This window comes from Sciurus vulgaris (genome assembly GCF_902686455.1).
Source record: "Sciurus vulgaris genome assembly, chromosome: 10".
Lineage (NCBI taxonomy): Eukaryota > Metazoa > Chordata > Mammalia > Rodentia > Sciuridae > Sciurus > Sciurus vulgaris.
Genome location: NC_136470.1, coordinates 70513013 through 70533385, shown reverse-complemented (window position 1 = coordinate 70533385; position 20373 = coordinate 70513013). Strand labels below are relative to the sequence as shown.

Sequence of the window (20373 nt, the reverse complement as noted above, 5' to 3'; positions counted from 1 at the left end):
TCTGGGGATGTAGTTCAGTGATAGAACACTTGCCTAGCATGTACTAGGCCCTGGTTCAATCCTCAGTACTGCAAGGGAAAAAAAAAAAAAAAAAAAGAAAGGAGAGAGAGAGGGAATGAAATAAATTTCTATGAGCAAACATGGAAAAACATTCTTTTCTTCTTTTCTTGTTTTGTTAATGCAGTGCTGAAGATTGAACCCAGGACCTCAAGAATGCTAGACCAGTGCTTTACCTCGCAGTCACCCTGCATTATATAATATTATATATATGTGCATGTGTGCATTTTTTTTTTGGGGGGGGGGGGTACTGAGGATTGAACCCAGGGGTGCTCTACCACTGAGCTACATCCCAGTCCTTTTTTATTTTGAGACAGGGTCTCACTAAGTTGCTCAGGGCTTCACTAAATTGCTAGAGTTGGCCTTGAACTTGTGATCCTCCTGCCTGAGCCTCCTGAGTTGCTAGGATTACTGGAATGTGCCACCATGCCTAGCTCATAATATATTCTTAAGTAAACATCTACTGTATGAAAGAATTATGAAGTACATTCTAAATCTAAATCTTACATTGCTATGCCATTTCAATTGCTTTACCACAGCATGTTTAATTTTTGTAATCAGAAAAAAAGATTTATAAATATATGTAAAAAAAACATGCACATGTATTGTGCGTATATGTGTCTGTATGTATAACATACATAGCAAATACTCTGAAAGGATACTTATCAAAATATTGGGATTGGTTATTTCTGGGTGGATGGGATTAGAACTGATTTCTTTAAAATTTTTAGATCATTTGTTTATTTATTTAGTACTGGGGATTGAACCCAAGGTTGCTTTGCCACTAAGCTATATCCCCAATTTTATTTTTTATTTTGGACTAAGTTGTCGAAGCTGAACGTGAATTTGTGAGCTTCCTGCCTCAAGCCTCCCAAGTCACTGGAACTGTAGGCATGTGCTACCACACCCTACCTACTTCATTTTTATTTTATTATTTGTTATTCTGTATTTGTTGAGATTTTCATAGTAAGTACATTATTTCTAAAATAAAAATTTAAACAGCTTTCAATTATAAAACTTTCACTTAGTTTTCATTCCTCATGATCTCAATGCCCTCCCCAACCAGACCTTGCCCACAGGTCCTGGGTTCCTACTGTGCAAATGCTGCTTCTCAAAGGCAGAAGTATCTGAGTTAAAAGTAAAAAAGGGAGAGAGACCCAGTCACAAAAGAACACATATTTTGTGATTTCATTCACATGAAAGCCCCAAATAGGGAAATCTATAGAGACAGAATGTAGAATAAGGATTATTTAGGTCTAGGGTCAAGGTGGGGAGGGGCTGGGAGAAAGAGATGAGAAGATGATAGCTCAAAGGGTCTGAGATGTCCTCTTTCCCCACTTATTTTCTTTTATGTTTTATGGCATTTTATATTGGAGAGTAAGAGCTACAGAGATCTAACAAAATTTTAGATTTCAGGAAAGCATCATACATTGAGAAACATGCTGCTTTATTATTCCCATTTTCTGGATGAGGAAACAGAAAGAAATCAAAGAGAACAAGTAGACAGCATGTTGGTCACGTGACTTGCAAGTAGAGACAAGAAGGCTGTCTGCCTCTGCTGTCCACACCCATTTTGCACTGCTCCTGGGACCTTTAGTTATTATACTGGAGACAGCTGCAGTCTTTCTTCTCAACAGCCTTTCTATGATGACTTTAAAACAAATTTATTATAAATATATAAATAATAAAACAAGCCATTTTAACCATTTTAACGTTTACTTCAGTGCCATTAGCATATTTACATTTTTGTTTATCCATCACGACCATCTTCCAGCAAAACTTTTTCATCTTCCCTAACTCAAGCTCTGTGCCCATTCTCTTCTCCCTCCAGCTTCTGGGAACCAACATTCTCCTTTTAGTCTTCATGATTTGACTACTCTAGGTACCTCACAGGAGTGGAATCATACAGTACTTATCTTTTTGTGACTGGCTTATTTCACCTAGCATAATGTCACATATGGTGTGGCATATGTTAGAAGGCCCCTTCTTTTTAAAGGTTGATTAATATTTCTTGATACACATATATCTCATTTCATTCATCCATTTATCCATTAATGAACAGTTGGGTTGTTACAGCTTTTCACTGTTGTGAATAATGGTACTATGAATGCCAGTGCACAGCTATCTCTTCAAGTCTCTGCTTTCAAATTGAAACCGATAGACCCATATGGCAACACTATGTCTTAATTTTTTGAAGGAAAGACTATACTATTTTCCACAGTGGAGTACCATTGTACGTTCTCACCAGTTTAGGTTTCTTTTTGAGGTAATAAGATTATTCTGAAATCGATTATGGTGATGATTGCTCATGTTCACGAACATAATAAAAATCATAGAATTGTAAACCGTAAGTTGTATACTATATGAATGAATAAATATAGCTACATTTTCAAAAAAGAAAAAAGAAAAAAAGTGCTCAAGAGCACAAAAGCTGAGTCCTTCCTTGATTTCCAACCCTAAAAAAGGCTGGACAATCAGCAGGCTTCCCGGCCCTCAAGGACTGAGGTTTGCATCAGCTGTGTTCGATTCTGGATGTCCAGTTTCAGGAAGTCTGGTGCTCTTGTTAAAACTCTCCCTCTGGCTGCATGGGGCCACAGTGCATAAAAAACTTGGTGACGAAAGTGGGTTGGAGAAAGTTCATTTTATTAATTTAATTATTCTTAATATAGTGTTTACTTCTGCTTCCCATAGGTGTTCTCCTTTGTATCTTGTTCCTGCCTGTCCCATGGAACTCACAGTCTGACAAGTGAGGCCTAGGAGACTGGGTCCTGCTAAGTCTTATAATGGCAACCCTTTTCTATGGCCTGCTGTGCATGCAAGCATACATCAACAAAAGATGTCTCTCACCTTTTTAAAAGGCTTGCAGGGGGTTGAAAAGTTAACCCAAGAGTCATTTAGGTACATTACTGTAACATGAAAAAACAACCTAACAATAATCTGCTAATTACTGTGACTCAGTTCCTTTCACACAAGACCAGCACTCACACATGTAAGGATCAGAATCTTCCCACTCACTTTGTAGGAAATTATTTGACTTGTGCCTGAAACAGTTCTCACCCATTATGTTATTGGAATCCTAGAGGGTGTCTCCCTTCTTCTTCAAAGGTGATATTGTTGATGCTTTTATTTTGGGGGATAGATTTCTCATATTGATAACATCTCATTTTTTAGGTATGCACCTAGCGTTCATATGAACTTTGCTTCATCTTTCTGAGCTTCTTTCTTCAATTTTAAAATGAGAAGTTTGAACAAGAATATTTCTAAGATCTTCACCAGTTTTGACATTCTATGATTGAGTACTGGTAAATTGTAGAGGAAGTCATTTATTTTGGGGACACTTTTCCTTCTCTAAACAGTTTAGTCTGTTTATACAGTTAACAATAAATTGCAGAAGGTGGCTGTATATGATAAACATATATAGTTGTTGGGATAACTCCCTTTTTTCTACTCAGTGGCACTGATACTTAGCCATTAGGCTCTACTGCCTCTACTTAGACAGCAGGCAAGAAATTTCACACTCTGGTTCCAACCTATCTGTCCAGTTATCTCCTCTTGTTCCTCTAGAAGGTCCCTTCAGTTCCATTAAAATGGGCGTTTGCTTTGAACATTTCTGCCTCTGTGCCCATGCTCATGTTCTTTCATGAGATCAATTTTGAAGTAAAAATTCTGGAACCTTGTTTTCAATTCCAAGTGGAAAAAAATGAAAAGGGAATCAGGATGAGAATCTAAGAGGGTGGATAATCAGAAGGTACATCATGTCTGACAGGAAGGGGAGGCCTGTAGGACTGACCCTGGTCAGGGTATAACTGCTAATGGTCTAATCTTATCTATTGATTCGGTGTCCTGGGCCTCAGGTAATAGTATGTAAAAAGTCCGAATTTTTAAAAAATGGCTCTGTCTATACCAAAACATCTCATCTGCCAGTCTGACACACTTGCCTTTCCTTCTGTCTACCTTGAATTCTCCCACTCCACTTAAATAGAGTCACTAATGGCACAAAAAGTCAGGCAAGGATTTTATCTTTAGTAAATTTCTGTTAAAATGTGGCTAGGTGTGTTCTCTGATTTGTCTTACAGCTCCCTTTTTCAATCTTACCATTCATAATTCTGCCACCTGCCTGAGTAATTCCAGGTTATGAAACATTTCACAAGTTACCATCAAGAAATGGCCCAAAGAGTATGTTGAGACCTAAATTTAAAAGCTCTCCCAACCTCTGTGACTGAAGATCTCAATTAAATTCAACATTCATTATTGAAAAAAAGAATTTTAATGCAAACAAATTATTTGATAAAAACCATAACAATTATTCTAAACATGGAAGTATTCCCACTAAAATCAGGTATGAAACAGAAAAGTACCTATATTATTGTTGTTCACTACGGTTTTGTAGATTCTAATTCAGTAAGAAAAAAATTTAATTATTATTGGTACTGGGAATATATTAGCATTTATTTTCTGTAGCTATGTTATCTAGAATTTTCAAAATATTTCATTTATTTTGGGTACACTTTTCCTTCTCTAAACAGTTTAGCCTATTTATACAGTTAAAAATAAATTGCAGAAGGTGACTATATATGATAAACTTTAAAACTTGATTGTATATATATGTATAAATATGTTTACAACTTGATTGCATATATGTGTGCATGTGTATATATATATATACACACATATATATATATCCTCAAAAATAGTGAAGGAACCCATAAAATATTCAGTAACAACTTAGAGAGTTAGAAGCACTTCCAAAGGTGCAGAATAAGGACCAAGAAAAACTACACCTTCATAAATGAAATAAGAATACTGACAAAAATAGTCAAAATCAACTTTTTTAGAAGTGTAAAACTTAATCAAAGACCTGTGACAATCTAAGGAACATTTATTTAAATACTAAGTTGAATCTTGATCAGAACAGCAGATTCCCTGGCAAACTTGAATTATTACTTGTTCTATTACCAACTCCCTGTCCCCAATTCTTTAGGAATCTTAAAAACCAAGCCTTGGGGCTGGGGTTGTGGCTCAGTGGTAGAGAGCGTGTCTAGCACATGTGAGGCACTGGGTTAGATTCTCAGCATCGCATATAAATAAATAAATAATAAATAAATAAAATGAAGGTATTATGTGCAACAAAAAACAACAACAACACACACACACACACACACAAAAACAAAACACCAAAAATCATGACAGCTGCAGAGATAAGCAGCCTTGCAGCCACGGAGAAAGCATAATGGATTTGGAGCTTCTCCGCAAGCACCATCCCCCCAAAACTGTCACTATTTGACCTGTTTGGTGGCTCCCTGGAAAAGCTCCATTCATAGGGTTTGTGTTTATCTGGTGTGATTCAGAGGTTGGCCACTGAGAAAAGTTCTATCCCAGGGTATTTGTCAAAAACCATCTGTGACAATTGTTTAACATCACAGCTCCCTGAGGCAACATACCAGTGGGGACGAATAAAGTGCTGGCCAAAATTTTTAAAAGAAAAATCTAGAGGATGAGATGTCTTTAGGAGAATATGAAAAGTTATGGAAATGAGGAGGGGCAAGTGCAAGACCGTGTTCATAAGTAGAAAAGACCCAAGGAGGTCCAAACTCTCACCAATGGCTGATATGGAAGCTTTGAAAAGCAGGAGGTGAAGACTAAGACAAAGTTGTAGATTGCTGGAGCATCAAAGACGTGCTCCAACCTGCATGCATACACACACACACACACACACACACACACACACACACACACACAATCTTTAGCAAAGGGTGGGAACATTATTGGTTCAAGAAATTTAAGGAAATCTCTGTTCAATCATTAGCTAACTACTAAGCTAATGTAGCAGAAGTTGTAGGGGCTACAAGGGACAAAGAATATAGACTTCACAAAATTAGTTCAAGGTCACTAACCAAATTTACAAATAGCAGCAATTACAACAAAATAACAAAAAGAAACAATAGCAAACACTGGGGCTGGTGGAGAGGAGTCTGATTTTCACAGTTGACACATTACATAATTTTAAATGTCCCATTTTTCAACAAAAAGTTGTGAAACACACAAACAGAAAAATGTCCTATATATGGAGTAAAGGAGGGGGGAAGCAGTCAAAATAAACCATTTATCAAGGAAGTTAGATTTTGGATTTATTAGGCAAAGATTTTGAGTCAGCTTTTATAAATTATGTTCAAAGTATTAAAGAAAACTATGCGTAAAGATTTTTTAAAAAGAATGAGATGGGGGCTGGGGCTGTAGCTCAGTGGTAGAGTCCTTGCCTAGCACGTGTGAGGTACTGGGTTCCATCCTCTGCACCACATAAAAATAAATAAATAGAGATATTGTGTCCATCTACAACTAAAAAAATATTTTAAAAAGAATGAGAATAGCATCTCACAAAATAGGGAAAAATTAAGAAATTGACAAAAAGTTATTTTTAAAAGGACCAAACAAATTCTGGAAATTGAAAACTACAATAACTAAAATGACAAATTTATTAGAGGGGCTTAACATCAAATTTAAAAGGCAGAAGAAATAATCAGCAAATTTTGAAGATAGCTGGGATAATTCAGTCTAAAAAATAACAGAAAGAAATAGAACTGAAAAATGAAGACTCGAAGACTTTTATGACAGCATCAAATGCGCCAAATAAGCGTAACAGAAATCTCAGAATAAGGGGGAAGAGAGAGAGAGAGAGGAAAAGATGAAACAAAATTTCAAGAAATTTAATGATTTAAACTTCTTGAGTGGCTGGGGTTGTAGCTCAGTGGTAGAGGACTTGCCTAACGCGTGAGGCACTAGGTTTGATCCTCAGCACCACATAAAAGTAAATCAATAAAATAAAGGTATTGTGTCCATCTACAATGAAAAATATATTTTAAAAAAACTTCTTGAATTTCATATTTTCAAAAAAAAATCCAAGAAACTCAATAAACGCTAAGTATAATAAAAAAAAGAGCCACACTTTAGTCGCTTGTGCTGCTATAACCAAATACTAGAAACTAGGTAATTTATAAGTAATAGAAACTTATTACTCACAGTTCTGGAGATTGGAAGTCCAAAGTTCAGTGTCTGGTAACAACCCAGTCTTCTTTGTTGCTGCATCCTCCAAGAGAGAGTGAACACTGTATACTCACATGGCAGAAAGAGAAAGAGCAAGAGGGTTTTCCCTTCAACCTTGAGTTCTTTTTTAAGGGTGTTAATCTCATTCTTGATGGCAGAGCCTGCATGGTTTGATCGCCTCCTAAAAGTTGAACATCTTAATATTGTTGCAGTGATACCAAAAGTTTGGTCCTTGTTCTAATTCTGATCTAACAATGGGAATGAGGTTTTGAGAAAAAGGAAAAAAGTTTTATTGATCTGCTAGAAAATGAGAAACACAATGAACTCAGGTTTTGGATGTTGCAACTCTAACTGCCAGAGGGAAGAGAAGGCTTTGAAAAGAGGAATGTAAGCGCTAGTCTCCAGGTGTGCCAATCGGAAGACAATTCAAATCCAGATGGTAGCCCTGAGGTTAAAGGAGTGTATATATTATGGTATTCCATTTTTAAAAACAGACAAGGACGAAGGACTCATATGTCTATATCTCTGTCTAGGTATATAGGTATAGATAGAGATACATGAGAGAAATTGGCATGAAAAAATTAAGGAAAGCCACATAATTAGTCAGGAGTAAAGGGCAGAGGAGTGAGTGGTAAAGGCATGTAAGAAAGGACTAGAACAACTGATCATGATGGCACACGCCTGGGATCCCAGAGGCTCAGGAGGCTAAGGTAGAAGGATCCCGGGTTCAAAGCCAAGGCACTAAGCAACTTGGTGAGACCCTGTCTCTAAATAAAATACAAGATAGGGCTGAGAATGTGGCTCAGTGGTTGAGTGCCCTGGAGTTTAATTTCTGGTACCCCAAATTAAAAAAAAAAAAAAAAAAAAAAAAAAAAAAAGGAAGGACTAGAACTGAAGGCACCTTAAAGAAAACAAAACAGCATGTGTGAAATAATTCCATATATGCATGATTGTGTACATAATGAGATGCATGAAATGCCATCACCAAAACATTAACAGTGGCTCTTTCGAGATAGAAGGGTTCATTCCCTTTCTTATACTTTTATGTATTTTTATAACAAGCACAGTTTATGTACAAAGAATGGTTATTTATCTAAAAATCTGTGTGGCCAATTGCCTTGGGGGGTGAAGATGAGTCAGAAACATACCCTGCCTGCAGGACCTGAGAGTCACTAGGGAGACTGGAAGATACAGCAGCCTGTGACTTATAGCTGAATGTAGCCAGGGCTGTAAAAGACAGAATGCTAGGAAAGAGACAATAATTGATTTCACAGATTGTACTGGACAAATCTGGAAGAACACTGTTAAAAGAGAAGGCATTTAATTTGAACCTTGAAGGCTGGGGAGAAAATCAACAAGTGAAAAGTTATGGATAAGAGAAATCCAGGATAAGGTAGCAGAGTGAGCAAAATAAAGAGACATTAAAAGCCCAGGTTGTACTCAAAACAATGGAATTGACTCAGCTTGGGCTGTGAAAGTTTAGACTATATTACTGTTTTAAAAATTTAATTTAATTTTTATTTTTGGTACAGGGATGGAACCCAGGGGCACTTTACCACTGAGCTATATCCGGATATCTGGATATCCCCAGTCTTATTTATTTATTTAATTTAATTTTGGTCTCCCGAAGATCCTCCTGCCTCAGCCTGTTTGACTGTATTACAGTTGCACAGGACAGATACTCCAGGTATGTAAGGGTGGGATTGGGTAATAGGTAACTAACGCATTAAAAGAGCAGTAATGTGAAAATGCAGAGGAGGGGAAAGTTTCCAGAAACATTTTTGAGGTACATACAGGTGGCCCACGTGGAAGATGAAAATTTTCAGGGCCTGACAACAGAGGTGTTGGGGAATATTCGAATCTGGAATGGGAAGAGCCCAATATATTACAGAATATAGAAGGAGCAGTGGGAAGAACAGGCTAAGAGCCTGGAGGATTCAGAGGTAAAACAAAAGCTCCACAGAAATCAGAAAAGCAAATTCTTAATCTTGGACCACAGAATTAAAGATCTGGTTCTGAACTCTGAAGGGACCAGTGGCAGAGAAAGAACCCAGAAGCCTTCCTAATTGGAGCAGCCCCCAAAGCGGTGGCTTCTAGAGGTCCTAAATGATAAAGGATCTGGCCGGGTGGAATGTGAGCTCTGGAAACTGTCCAGGAGGAAATCTCAGACATAACTCATGCACCTGGGAAACCATCTCCCATCCCCAGCCCTTCCCCTCCTGTTCTGGGGATTGAACCCAGGGGCGCTCTACATTGAACTACATCCCCAGCCGGTTTTATTTTGAGACGGGGTCTTGCAAAATTGTGGTGACCGACTATGAAATTGTGACCCTACTGCCTCAGCCTCCCAAGTAGCTGGGATTACAGGTCTTTGTCAAGACTAGCTTGGAAACCAGTGTTGTTGCTTTGTTTGTAGTGCTGTGGATTGAACCCTGGGCCTTGGGTGTACAAGGCAAACTCTCTACCTCTAAGTTACATCGCCTGCCTAAAAAACGTGGTATTTTTTTGCTCACTGCCATGAGGAGAACCTTGGCCATACTTCTTCATGTTTCCCTTCTCAGTATATCCTTTTCTGTAAAAAGAAGCCTGTGTGTAAAAACATCTAAGAATATGGCTATAGTGTGGTGGAAGTCTAGCGGCCTTAACTTGGTTTCTCCCCACCCCCACCCCCCTACCGCCCCTTCCCCAGCCTATGATCCCTTCCAGTCAGTCATAAAAATGCAGTATTTCCCAATCAGCATACATAAGTCTGAGATTGTAAAATAAAATAAGGGAGAATATAGAATCAAAATGGATCCCCAGGACCCTTTTCAACTCTCTCACTCTGACTTCTCTTTAAGAATCCTAACTAAACACAATCTCACACACAGTTTTAAGGGGTGGACAATGACTTGCGTGTGAATCTCCTTTTTACAACACAGGAAAAAGTAACGTTCTTGCCTTTCTGTTTATAAAATAGAATCCGGAAACCTCAGAACGTGTGTGTATGTCACACACGCGAGCGCCACACACAGACACACACACACACACACACACACACACACAGTACTTAAACTTTTGTTTATATATAATTCATATATCTACGTACATACATTTGTATGTATACATTTGTATATATATTTAATTCACATATATTTATTCACATATATAAACTTGTATCTCTCTATATATTTAATTCATATACATACTCGTGTGTGCGTACGCGTGTATACACATATGCACACAAAACCAAAATACGAATGGGCAACTCCACTGCAGAAATAAAAACGAATATTTGCGCGGGATCCCTCCAGTCTTGCTACTGGGGTACCTGTGGGACCAGAGTTGGAGGCACCACGGCCCCGAGCCAGCTTCTGGGCAGCGGTTGGCGCGAGGCCCGGGCAGGGGCGCGGAACGGAAGGCGCCCACCGAGAAGTGCTTCGTGCGAGGCGGCTGTAGGCGGGGCTGCCCCCGGGGACGCGGCGGCGGAGTCCGGAGAAAGGCTCCGGGAGTCGGGAGTAGCTCTGGCGGCCGGGCCCTGCGCGGAGTGGGGACGCGGCGCGCGGGGCGGCGCCAGGGAGCACGGGCGGCGCGGCCCAGCCCGGCCCGGCCAGGGGCGGCCCCGCAGGGCAGCGCGCGCCGCGCACTCCGCAGAGGCCGGCATCGCGGTCCCGCCGCCTCCACGCCGGTCCCGGCGGGGCGATGGGCGCAGGTTCCTGTCCGCCCTGTACCTCCGGGTCCCTCCGAGCGCCGCGAACCCACGAGAGACCGGGAACCTCGGGCGGCCCGCGGACAACGCGCTTGGCGCTCCTCGGCGGTCCGAGACCCGGTGAGGTGAGCACAGGGCCCTTGAGGATCCCATATTCGGGATTTTGTAGGACCTCTCGGTGGACACTCTAGTTTCACAAAACGTCAAACAATTATAAAGTAAAAAAGTGGGAAGTGGGGAGGGGCTTCGTCTCCTCTCTACAATCGGGGCAATTTCTTTGGAGACAGTTCAGAAACTTTCTTAGAAATTTGAGGAGAGCACGGGGTCGCTCGCTCATCAGGGATGCGAGCGGCCACTTCGGAAGGAGGGGAGAAAGCTGGAATTCGGTGTGAAGAGGGTTTTGGCTGGTCTGATTTGTTGAATAGGCGACAGACAACATAAGAGATCCAGGAACACTTTCCCACCACCCCTCAAGATTTCCCAGCGCCTCCTCGCAGAGCGTATCCCCACATCTACCTTGTAGGGGTGCGTTCACTCCCAGGGGGGCAGAATGGCACGCATTTGAGTCCCTCCACGAGGACTGTGAAGTCTGAAAAGAGAAAATTTATTGCACTGTGGGCTGTTGAGCTGCCTTGCTTCTCCGCAGAGGAGACGTCTGGACACAGCCAAATCCTTGTACTTGGATAAGCAGCCTTTCCAAGTTAGCTGTATTAGAAACTGGAGGCTTCTTGTTAGAACTCTCGGTGTACACGGCTACCTCAGAATAGGATCCTTAAAGTTTTCTTTAAAATTGAGTTTTGTTCTTAATATTTCAGGATAGAAATCTGGGGAGAGAAGTCATGGCGTGGCTACCCTTTGTTGGTTTTCTAGGTACAAGCATGCATGAGTAATAGGCAAATTATGCTCTAACATATAATAAAATGTCTTTCCTAGTGTAGTCTTTAAACAAGGATATAGTGGATAACATTACATTTTTGCATCCCTTGATGAAAGGGGAAGATTTTCAAATAAGGGTTAAAAACTGGGGGAAAAAAAAAAAAAATTGATGTAGTAGGCAGCAAGGCCTGCAAAGAAAAATTCATTTTTCTCTACCAATGGCTAACTTCTGTCCAAGGAGTCTCCTAGCAGTCTGGACAGCAGTTGCTTGTAAAAACAGTAGATTCTTTCATTGTAGGTAGAGCAAATGGGTGTGTAGGTAAGTGACTAAGAAAGCTCCTATGTACGGGTTAAGGCAATTTGACTATGGAGAGTCAAGTGCTTGGATAAGCTTTGCTTGAGTTAGGGATCTCTCAGGAGGGAGTGGAAATGGCTCCCTGGTCCTCATTTTGCCAGCTTAATTGTACTTCAGGGCCGCCACAGTCTCTGGGGTCTTCCCTTTGTTTCCCCTTCTCTTACTTCCAGCTTTTAGCTTCTCCCTGTTCCCCAGTAGGGTCTAGAGTTGGCCCCATCAGAGGCAGAAAAATGGCGGACTGGAGATAGAGAACCTCAAGCCTAGAGAAGGCAGAAACAAGACACAGGAGAGACCCATGGAAGGGTGGGATTAAGCAACTGCCAGCCTAGAAGGCTCTCGAGAGAGGGAAAGAGTAATGATTGAAGGAAAGAGAGTCTGGAAAGAAGAAAACTCAATAGTTTATTTCCTGTTGAAGGTTCCAGTATTTACTTCTTTTTTTTTTTCCCCCTATTTGGCCATTTCAGATGGGGTTGGAAGAAGATGAGGCCTTGTCTGAGAAAACCCCCCTCTCTCCACAAATTCACATTTTATTCCTTCCCTTGTACATTTTCAGTCAGTTAGGGCCCTGGAGAGGGGAAAGAAGGACCAGGCTCTGTTATGCCATAGAAATGTTGAAGAATAGGCAGAGAAGTTTGCTTTGAGAGTTAAAATTGATGTTCCACATTCAGTAAAAATTCAGTCTGTATTTTACAGAAAGGGTTGAGAACCAAAACTTTCATGTTTTCGTTGCTGATGGATTTGCTTGATAAAGGATACAAAGCCCTATCCTTTTTCCTTCAAGGTTTTGTTATGAGAAATTTCAGATATACAGAAAAGTTACCTACCTCTCTTTTTATAAATTTATAATTATCTTAAAACATAAACTTGTTAATAAAACTTAGTTTAGACTCCAAAAATAGGTGATACGGCCTTGGACAGAGTTTGACTCAGAAGGTGATTAAGGAATAGATTTATGAAGGATATTAACATTTTGAGGGAAAAAAATGGATCTTATTCTTCTGACTCTTCCACAAAAACATCTTGGGCAAATCTCTTAAGTGCCTGTTTTTTTGTTTTTTGTTTTATTTCCCTTAAAATATCTGTTGAGGGCTAGGGTTTTGGCTCAGTGGTAGAGTGCTTGCCTAGCACACGTGAGGCCCTGGGTTCAATCCTTAGCACTACATAAAAAATAAATAAAGGTATTGTGTCCACCTACAACTAAAAATATATATTATATTAAAAAAAATCATTTGAAGCCAGACATGGTGGTGCACACCTGTAATTCCAGCTATTTGGGAAGTGCAGGTAGGAGAATCATGTGTTCAAGGCCAGCCTGGGTAATTTAGTGAGACCATATCTCAAAATAAAATAAGAAGGGTTGGGGCTGGAGAGGTAGCTCAGTGGTAGAACACCTGGTGTTCAATCCCCAGGACTGGAAAAAAAAAAATGTTGGATTAAATCACTCTGCTTGTAACACTCTCCTACTTCAAATAAAATCCAGCTCTCCAGGGCTGGCCAAGACCCTATGTGATTTGGCCTCACTGTATCATGTCCTCTCACTCAATGTCCTCCTTGTTGGTCACAGTGTCTGAACACTCTTGCCTCAGACACTTCACTGCTTCATCTCTCAACTCTTTCAGGTCTTTTCAAAATGTGACTTCCTCAGTGAGCCTTCCTTGGCCATCTGATCTAAACCAGTCCTTTGTCGCTCTCATCTGACCCTTCTTTTACTTTTTCACAGCTCTTATTACTACCTGATATTATATATTTGCTTCCTTGTTAATTGAGCATATCCCCTATTCAAATGTGAACTCCATAAGGACAAAAGAATTTTTAATTTTGTTTATGGTTGTGCCCCTATGTAGCATATTATAAATAATAAATATAATTGAATTCATTAAATAATTAAATGACACAAACAAGGAGTTGTCTCCCATAAGGACTATGAAACTCTTGATAAAATACTAGAAGTTCTTTTAGGTGACCTAGTTAATCAATATTTTATAGGTAAATGATCCTGGAGATCAGTGGCCTCTTTTATCCTCACAGTGCTTCTAAGCTGAATCCTGTGCTAGAAGCTGGGCCATTTTTAACAACACATTCCAAACAAGATATAACAAATTTCAATCCCAGAAATTTCCCTCGTGCCCCCTCTGCCATCTAGAAGTAACCTTTGTTCCGATTTCTTTAAATAGAATTTTGCTGCTTCCTAAACTTCATAAAATGCAATTCCACAGTATGGACTCTTGTGTCTGCTTTCTTTTGGCTCTGCATAATATTTGTAAGATTCATCCATGTTGTTAAGTATTTTAGTAGTTTTTTTTTTTCTTTTTATATCAAGATACCCTTCATTGTCTGAATATCTACCATGTGTTTATTTGTGCTCTTATTGATGGACACTTGGGTTGTTTACTATTTGGACCTATTTTGAATAAAACTGCCATGAACATCCGTCTAAAGTCTTCCTCATTTTGAATCCTAAATACTTTATTTGAACATCTTCCTTGTGCCCCCAAGATGTATGGCAAGTTGACAAGGGGCTGTGACTGATGTGGCAGCCTGCCTGCAGCCCAACCATGGCCTCCCTAGACAGCCCCATTGGGAGCTGACTGACCTCCATTCTAGAGAACAGCAATTGGAAAATGAGAGCTTATGCAAATGTGGGGAGCCTTCAGGTGCATATGAAATGTTCCTAGGTCCTTAGAAGAGGTAGTATAGAATGCCTCCTGCCATTGCTGTGGTATTTCCCTCCTCTCTCAGCTTCCCCATCCCACTACAAGTTGGCTCTAATCAGCCTCTGAGCATTATGCTACCGAGGTATTTAAACATTTATAAGCAAGAGACTTATTCAGAACCTGATAAAATATTTATGTGTTTCCATGGGGCATTGGTTTACATGTAGATTTCTCAAGGCGTTTTTCTGAGACGCTTGTCATAAACATGAGGTTCCCAGAGACAGATGATACAGCCTGAGAACATCCATGTTATTGAAACCCTTCCTTGCAAAGCACCCTGCTTTCTGGGGATGGGGGAGAATGAGCACACAGAAAAAAAGAGCATTAATAGTGTCTGGATCAAGCAATACACTATTGAAAATGACTTGACAAAAGAAGGACTTGTTAATGTAGTACCCTCAAAGGTGCAAATCCAGAGGGGATAGTGAAAATGAGGAAGAATTAATTAAGGTGGAATGCCTTCATCCAAATGGAAGAATGGAGGAGTCAGCCTTGTAAAAGGCCCAGTTCCTTTGACATTGACGTGGAAAAGCCTATACAAAACAGCTATGCAGAGTGCTGTAATTAAGTTATTACATCCTGCCGTGAGAGACTGCGGCCAGGTGGAGGCTGGCCAGGGATTCCTAGGTGGAGAACTGCTCCAAAAGTAGACATTTTCCTCCCTGGAAAAAGCTGCATTTGTGTTGGGTTCTGAAGGAAGTGTGCCTCTTTGCTGGTTGTGGTATAGAAGGGCACTTCCAGAGGAACAGCATAACTTCAGCAGATATTTGAATCAGGGCCAAAGTACCAGTGTGGTTTGAATAAGGTGAGAAGGGGAAGGTGAGAGTAGGGCTGTAGTAAGAGAGAAAGCCAGAGAGCCAAAGGCCACCTTATGGATGACTCAGAAGTATGGACCTGCTTGTCCTAGGGAGCCATGTAAATTTTGACCAAAGATTGGGTCAGATTTTGAGCCCTTGTTAGGAGGTGCATCCACCCTAGACAAGGCCTTGAGGTATGTTTGTGTTCAGAATATTTTCCAGAATATTTTGCTCTGTGCTGTCTAGTCTAGAGACTTTGTGCGGTCTAGTCTATGGGAGGTAAGCAAAATGAGTTTATATTCATTCAATATAGTTCCAGGACTGACCAGACTGACCAGGTTGGTGATCTCACCAACCACCTTCCTGCCCTGAAACAAACATACTCAGAATGCTCGGAGTCACACAGAATCCATATGCTGCATGCCATATCCTCCAGTGTCCTTCATGACCCCTTTACCTCAGTGGGGAGAGTTGAGATCTGAGTGCCCCTTTATCACTTGAACCCAAATCTGTGTCAGTATACTTCAGATTTGGGTTGCCAGGTAGCAGAAGATTAAACAAGGAGGTTGGCAGACAGTCCCTATAAAACCCAGACCTGCTTTGACTAGCCACTGGGCTGGGACTAGAGAAGCAACTGGCAGTAGAAGGCTGAGGTCATGAACTTTGATAGACAAGGCTGCCAGTCACCTTCCATGTGTGTTCACCCTTGAGGCTGCCAGTTCCTATTCAAAAGTACTCGCATTTTTTCATAAACCAGGATGTTTACTTATTTATTTAGTTAGTTATTTAGGTACCAGGGATTGAGCCCAGGGATACTCAACCACTGAGCCACCTCCTTAACCCTTTTTTCTTAAAAAAAAAAAAAAAAAATTATTTTGAGACAGGGTCTTGCTAATTTGCTTAGGGTCTTGTTAAGTTGCTAAAGCTGGCCTTGAACTTGGAATCCTTCTGTCTCAGCCTCCTGAACTGCTGGGATTATAGGCGTGCTCCACTACATCTAGCCAGGATGTTTATTTTTAAACCCAGAAAATAAGTAGGAGGGTGTTAAATCTATCAGTCATCTATACCTGATGCTTATGACCAGGAAGAGATAATTCCCCAAGTAATAGTCTTGGGGCAAGTCAGTCTTAAGTGCTGCAGTGAGGAGCTTTGTGTGTAAGTCTGTCATTCAGCATCCCTGGGGCATTGTTCCCAGGAGCCCCGCAGATCCCTGAATCTGCGGATGCTTAAGTCCCTGACATAAAATGGTGTAGTATTTGCATATAGCATACACATATCCTCTCATATACTTTGAACCATCTCAGATTACTTATAATATCTAATACAATATAAATTTTATGTAAATAGTCATTATACCGTGTTGTTCAAGGAATAATGACAAGAAAACAAGTCTGTTCAGCACAGTTTTTCTTTCCTCTGTATTTTTAGTCTGTAGTTGGTTGAACCCACAGATTTAGAATCTGCAGATATGACTGGATATAGATTAGCTATAAAGCTGTGGGGTTCTGATGGGGAGAAGGAATTTCTGGTGGCCAGGGCAGAAAATGGCATGGGAAGGCCTCATGGAGAAGCTGCATAATTTCCCCAGAGTCTTGCTGGTTGGAATTGCTCTCTTGCTACCTTGGGAGTTCCTTTGGGAACACCCAGGAAAGTTTGCTCTGGGTCTTCCCACTGCCATCTGCCCCTGCTGGAAAATCAGACCATCAGTGGGCACTGCCAGCACTAATCCTGATTTTCCAAGGGTAATTGGGAAGACCTTGAGAGAGAAGGCAGAAGAATCTGAACTAGTGAAATGCGAAGACCATGACACCTTCAGTCTGGACTGAAGGTGTGTTAAGGAACCGAAATGCTGGTCTGGCAAGACCCCAGGTCAACAAAACTTTTCTTGGCCCTAATCTTGAATATTCCTTATTCTCTTTGTGAATTGGCATCTGTCACTGCTAGGGCCACAGTAGCTCTACTATTTCCTCTGAAGTAATGAGCAGGGTGCATGCTTTGCTGTGTGCCTTTTCTGAACAGGCATTTTGATAGTTCTGTGATTGTGCCTGAGTCTGTGATGGCTGCCAGATGCTTTTGGATGCTGTAGGATAAACCCAGAAGATCACAGTAAAGAGGGAGAGGGAAAGCTAATAGCAGGAGACAGGAGGGGGAAGAGAATAGTGGCCTGCTAGGGTTGTAGCTATCCAATTATCTGCAAGTGAGAAACTGGAATGAAAGAAGATCAAATAACCACTCATGGGAATCGTCACATGCAAATATTGCTGACTTCCAAAGCAGCCGTGAGGAGAAAGGAAGCGGGGAGACACAAAGGCTGCTGTCGCAGTCATTCTGAGGAATATTAATACAGGCTTGATACACAGAAACACACAACCACATCACAGCAGTACAAGTCCCAGCAGCAACGCTCCATCCAGACCCCTCTTCACTCTTCCATTCTTAAATTCTTTCATACTAGTAGCTATGTATGTGAGACATTCATCTATACTTGCAAAAAAAGAAAAAAACCCACAAAAGCAGCCTACTTAAAAGGGGAAACTATTCCAAAATTCTAATGGTGAGATTATTCATGATTATTTTTCTTTTTCTCAGCTATCTGTGTTTTCCACATTTGCTATAATAAGCATGGATTTCTATGATAACTAAGGAAAACTTATTAAGAGGTTAAGTAGGGAGCTAGAATAAGGGGTATAGGTAGGGGAGAGTAGGATTGCAGAAAATAAAAAAAATAGGAAGATGAGTGAATAATTTAAAAGTCATGTCTTCACAGACTGCTAACTTTTGCATATTTTTCTTTATTTTTTAATGTTCTATGTCTGTTGTGCCCCAGAAGATTTGAAAGTGCCTCTTAGTATGAAACCAAATTGCAAAAACTGAACAAAGTGTCACACCTCCATTACCATTGCCTTGGCCAATGCCATTTGTGGGTGACAGTTAGAAAGCCCACAGGTGGCTTCTAGTGGTGCTCAAAGTATCTTCCACCAAAGTGCTAACACCGACCACTTCAAACCTAACCAGCAGCAGCTCTCCCACAGTTTCATATTTATTCCTGTGGAGGCCAGGCCAGCTTTGTGCTCCTTGTCTCTGAAGTATGGAATAGAAACCAACAAAGGCTGTCAGTAGTTGGGAGTAGTGGGATTTTCTCTTAACAAAAGCCTGTGCTATTCTCGTCCACACCTTTGCTAGCTGCTCTCTGGCTCAGGCAGCCCTTTGGGAAGCTCTGTGGCTGATGCTTTGGAGAAGCAGATAGATATTGTTTTCATTTCATAACCACTGACTTTTTCCAGGGACACTGTCAATTTTGTACTTTAATTGGCTTCTGTTGAGTGTCACAGGTGAGTCCTCTCTCCAGGACCAGAAGTTGTTGTCTTTGTCCACTAGGATCAATTAAAACCAAATGCCAGAGACCCACATACTGCACTGATCTCTGGGGCCTGGCATTACTTGCAATTATAAAGTCTCAAAAAGTCCTTTTAAACTTTTAATTTTACTGCATTTTTAAATTATTTAAGTAATGCACACCCATTTAACAAGTCTAGTAAGAAAGCAGTATATAAGAAAAATTTTCTAAATCTTTACCTTCTCTCCCTATCCCCATGTTTCTGAGAAAAACGCTGTCAGAGGTTCATTGTGAATTCCTTCCTTCACTCCTTTCTATATTCAAACAAGCAAATGTAGAATTATTTTCTGTGTTGTGTGTAAATGGGATCATATACTACTAGTTAATCTGTTTCTTTTATTTATTATTATGTACACTATTCTAGATTAAAACATAACAAATCCAATGTATTGTTTTTAACAGCTTTTAGTACTTCATTATAGAAAGTTTCATAGTTTTTCCCATTACTTCCCCATTGATAAATATTCATGTTTTCCTTTTGCTTTTTTTTTTTAACACAGCAAATTATTTCACAATAAACATTTTCCATTTATTCATACACTTTGGGATTTTGTTGTTGTTTTTCAGTGCTGAGGATTGAATCCAGGGCCTTACACATACTAGGCAAGCACTGTACCACTAAGTAACATCTCCAGCCCCCTCTACACTTTGTTTTTTATTTCCATGGGAGAGATTCCCAAACTGGCATTTCTGGGCCTATTTTAATCCTCACCATGGGTCTCCTATACAGCAGTTGTTTCTCTCTGTCATTTTGTCTTTCTCCTCCTCTCCTGCGGTCTTTCTGCAGGAGGGTCTGTGTGCATAGGCAGCAGAGCCTGCAGAGAGAGCTCCTCTGTGCCAAGTGTGGATTATATCAGCCCAGTGGGAATGGGGCCTGCAGTATCTTACTTGCATTGTGTCTCGCTTGCTTTTGGTTGGCCAGACTGTTCACAATTCCCCTTGCTCATTTATTCCATGCTGTGGAATTATACATGGTCTTCATCTGTGGCAACCACATCTGAGGGGTAGCGTGTTGGGGAGGGATGTGCTTCCAGAGAGAACAGGCTCAGTTACAACATTTTCTCATGGATCCGTATCTGGTGTGTGGTTTTTGTCATGCCCTTTTTTTAACAGTTGGATTGAGGAAAGTCATTGGATTCCCGTCTCAGCATACTCCCTCCATTTGAGGATTTGGGATTTGTGAAGTTTTATGAGCATATAGTTAATCAACTGTAACTGATTATTTGACATGAGGATAATTAGTTAAGATGGTAGGGGTCTTGGAGCTTAAGAATCAGTGCCAAGCAAGCAACAGATGTGAACCTTTTAAACAAATGATTTTAAACAACTTGGTAGTAGAAATGAGTGTCCCAGGAGTCCTTGGCTTTCATTTTTAGTTTTGCTCTTGTTGGGCTATAAAACTTTAGACTAGTCCACCAGACTAAAGAGGAGTGGGACTCACTCACCAC

General features: G+C 40.5%; 1 protein-coding gene across 2 annotated transcripts in view; it reads left to right on the top strand.

Moving 5' to 3' along the window:
* The first annotated feature begins 10687 nt into the window (after positions 1 to 10687).
* The window catches only part of GPR156 (G protein-coupled receptor 156), a 90952-nt gene continuing 81266 nt past the window's right edge, over positions 10688 to 20373 (top strand). For both annotated transcript variants that reach the window (XM_079155297.1, XM_079155298.1), the window contains exon 1: positions 10688 to 10911. The gene's annotated coding sequence lies outside the window, so the exon portion shown is untranslated. The remainder of the gene's footprint in view (positions 10912 to 20373) is intronic.